Source organism: Lissotriton vulgaris, chromosome 4_1 (genome assembly GCF_964263255.1).
Source record: "Lissotriton vulgaris chromosome 4_1, aLisVul1.2, whole genome shotgun sequence".
NCBI classification, from domain to species: Eukaryota; Metazoa; Chordata; class Amphibia; order Caudata; family Salamandridae; genus Lissotriton; species Lissotriton vulgaris.
Window position 1 is genome coordinate 2,104,070,313 of NC_141691.1, and position 4,314 is coordinate 2,104,074,626.

Consider the following 4,314-nt stretch of genomic DNA (forward strand, 5'->3'; position numbering starts at 1 on the left):
TCAAAGGACTGCCACATTTGTTAGCTGATCCTGCCTTTTGCTGCACCTCGCAACTGGCTCTCACCAGTTCTGACCCGCCCTTTGGGCCGGAGAATCAGCAGGAAAACCATATTAGGCGGAGGGGTGTGCTCACCTTTGCCAAACCCATTCCCCAGGTAGGGTAGTTGAGGTGAAGCACACATCTCAGCCCCCTCTATCGTGACAATGAGGGGACACAACCAATCAGAGAGAGGCTCATGCCCCACTCCCACTGGAGGGTGGCCAAATAGAGGGTGTACTCACCCCAAGGAAGGAACCAATTGGTGCCAACCTGCACACTCCTGTAACACCCCTAAATTAAGTATTTAAGAATAAGGACCGAAGAGCCATGCTAACCGAGGAAATGACGACAACAACTGCTTTGGCCCCAGCCCTACCGGTCTGTCCTGACTTTGACCTTCACCCAGTGAAACCCCGGCGTGTCCAGCAGCCATAGCCATCCAGAATTTGGAGGACCTGCCCTGCCTTCATCAAAAAGACTCTGTCTCCTGTGAGCACTGGATCTACTCAACCAAAGACCCCAACATAGATACCGAATCCAGTTCTTCACCAATCTACATCCAACGCCCATAGCCCGAGTTTGAGTGTCCCAATACCATAAGGAGGTCTCCCCAGTGATCCTGACCTGGGATTCGGTGATCCCTGACCTGCCTCTATAATCTACTCGATGCCTACAGCCCTAACCTGGGGGTGTCCCCGACTGGAGCTGGGGAGAATTCCTGATGTTATGTTATGTGAATAAGATTTTTAAAGCGCTCTGCTACCCAGAGATGTTGTGGCGCTGTACAGTACCATCTGAAAAAAAAATTTTGATCAACACAGTGGGCAGGAGCTGTTTGCCTGAAAAGCCAGGTTTTCAATCCCTTTTGAAACAGGAGCAGTTCTGTCGAGCTCCTTAAGGAAAAAGGAAGACTATTCCATGCCTTAGCAGCACAATAGCAAAAAAACTCCTTCCACCCTAGCTCTGTTTCGCCACGCGGGGGAGAGAGACTTGTTTGGCTTGCATGGAGCGAAGGGCCCTTCCAGGAACATACCATTGAAAAGAATGCTTCAAAGAATCAGGGCCAATACCATTTAGGGCTTTAAATACCAGGCACAAAGCCTTAAACTGAATCCGAGAGTCAACAGGGAGCCAGTGAAGGGCTCTAAGTTCTGCCCTAACTGAGGCGAATTTGGGAATCCCAGCAAGTAGTCTGGCTGCCGCATTCTGCACCATCTGGATCTTTTCAACTGCCCTTTCTGGATGGTAATGAAGAGAGCATTGCAATAATCCAGACGCGAGAGAATGAGTGCGGTGACTGCCATTTTCATGCTGTCTTCCGGAAGGAAAATTGATCTTGCGCAAAATGCACAGAACAAAAAATCAGGAGGATACAACCCCACTGACTTGATCGCAATAAGCCAATTTCGAGTCAACAATCACCCCAAGATTTTTTTCCCTATCCACCAGAATTGGGAGTGTGTCCATTGTGTCTGGCCACCAATCAGGTGTCCACATATGGGCCGAGTTCCCAAAAATAATGACCTCGGTCTTCCCTGCTTTAAGCTTAAGGCAGTTTGACGTCATCCATGCGGCAATGGCCTGCATGCAGTTGTGACAATTTACACCAGTCTCTGCCTCAGTGCCTTTTTTAATAGATGATTCAGAAAAGGGGGTGGTGATGAACAGAGTGTCTGAATTAAGCAGACCACTCTTACCCAGTCCAAAGATCAGGGCTTGATCCATCACCGCTATTTACCTCACTGCACCATCCCAGCTCAGAACCTGGCTATATGCAAATTAGTCTGTCCCTGGCCCAGTGCATCATGGGAACAGGGCAGACCAAACTACCAAGCCAATTCTTCACCAGGAAGGAGACAAGCTTCCGGGGACCGGTTTCTGGCATTTCAGCCGTCGTCAGCCCAGCTTGCTTGAATCCTGATGGTGCAGTGAGCAAGGGACTCATGTCTGAGTATACCCTGCCACACCTATAGTGGCCAAAAACGATTCAGAAAAGGGGGTGGTGATGAACAGAGTGTCTGAATTACGCAGACCACTCTTACCCAGTCCAAAGATCAGGGCTTGATCCATCACCGTTATTCAGCTCACTGCACCATCCCAGCTCAGAACCTGGCTATATGCAAATAGTCAAGTCAAGTCAATAAATTTATATAGCGCGCTACATACCCAGAGGGTCTCAAGGCGCTTGAAGAAGGGTGGGGAATTACTTGTCAAATATCCACGTTTTAAGTTGCTTTCTGAATGCTAGGTGGTTCTGAGTAAGGCGAAGGTGAGTGGGAAGTGAGTTCCAGGTTTTAGCTGCAAGGTAGGAGAAGGATCTACCTCCCATGGTGGTTTTGTTGATGTGAGGTACAGTGGCAAGGGCTTGGTTGGAGATTCGTAGCTGGCGGGAGGGGGTGTAGAAGGACAGTCGTGTGTTGAGGCATTCGGGTCCGATTTCGTAGAGTGCTTTGTGTGCGTGGGTTAGGAGCCGGAAAGTAATCCTCTTATTGACGGGGAGCCAGTGGAGGTTTTTCAGGTGACCAGAGATGTGTTCTTTACGCGGGATGTCTAATATGAGCCTGGCTGAAGCGTTCTGGATGCGTTGGATGACCGTCCTGTTTACCACAGACACGGCCGCTCCTCCACGCTGCTCCCGACCTGCCTCCCCTAACTGCCTGGTATCGTTGTTCTCCCCAGCTGCTTGCACTCGGCGCTACCACGATTTCTTCTCGCTTTGCAGGACCGCTTATTTGCATACAGCGCTGCTAATCATTTATTCATTTAAATAGCTCGCATTGTAGGAGAGCCTTACTTGTTTGTATACAGCGCTGCTATTCACTCATTTGTTTATTTAATTAGCTCGCATTGTAGGAGCGCTCCATTTCTTTGCATACAGCGCTGCTAATTTGTCATTTCATCTTTCACTGCACGCTTTAATTGCAAACATCGATTTGAATCACGTAACCTACTCACATTGCAAGATTGTTATCTTTGTAAGTTAATGTGCCTTTAGAACGCTGCTTCACCTCGCCTGCTAAGTAGTTGCAGAGATATTTGTGCCCTCGCTGTGTTGGCTTTACTGACTTCTGCACTTTGCATTATTTTGCTTGTTTGTTTGCTCCGTCCCGCCGGCCATTTTGTTGTTGATATTATTGTTGTCGGCCCTGCCCGAGTCTCCGCCCCGCTCCCGCCTTCCCAGCTCACCCTCCCTCCCACTGAGACTATCAGGGCCGCGCTGAGAAGATCGCGCTGTGACCGTCCTGTTTACCACAGACACGGCCGCTCCTCCACGCTGCTCCCGACCTGCCTCCCCTAACTGCCTGGTATCGTTGTTCTCCCCAGCTGCTTGCACTCGGCGCTACCACGATTTCTTCTCGCTTTGCAGGACCGCTAATTTGCATACAGCGCTGCTAATCATTTATTCATTTAAATAGCTCGCATTGTAGGAGAGCCTTATTTGTTTGTATACAGCGCTGCTATTCACTCATTTGTTTATTTAATTAGCTCGCATTGTAGGAGCGCTCCATTTGTTTGCATACAGCGCTGCTAATTTGTCATTTCATCTTTCACTGCACGCTTTAATTGCAAACATCGATTTGAATCACGTAACCTACTCACATTGCAAGATTGTTATCTTTGTAAGTTAATGTGCCTTTAGAACGCTGCTTCACCTCGCCTGCTAAGTAGTTGCAAGGATATTTGTGCCCTCGCTGTGTTGGCTTTACTGACTTCTGCACTTTGCATTATTTTGCCTGTTTGTTTGCTCCGTACCACCGGCCATTTTGTTGTTGATATTATTGTTGTCGGCCCTGCCCGAGTCTCCGCCCCGCTCCCGCCTTCCCAGCTCACCCTCCCTCGCCCCTCCCCTCTCACTATCTACATATGACAGTTGCTCTTGCACGCAGCGTTCACGCGCAGCGACCACGCCCCATTCGCGCCAAAGGTGCGCCAAAGGTAAGCCCGTCTACGCCCGTCCACGCCTGGACCGCGCCCAGCGCCAGACCCCCTGGTCCTCGTACCTCCCACCTCCCCCGCATTACTTACGATGCCACCACCCTCCTAGCCCTTAACCCCGGCCGACTCCCCCACTGCATCCAAGCCACTCCTGGACACACCCATGGTCCCTTCTCCTGCAAATCCTGCAAGTTCGACGGCAGCGAGATCAACTCTTCACCCACGGACACAAGCCACATATCTGACTCCATCTACCTAAAATGCATCCTGCTCAACACCTACTCAGTCCACAGACACGCCATCGAACTTTGGAATCTACTAGACACCATCTCTCCCGA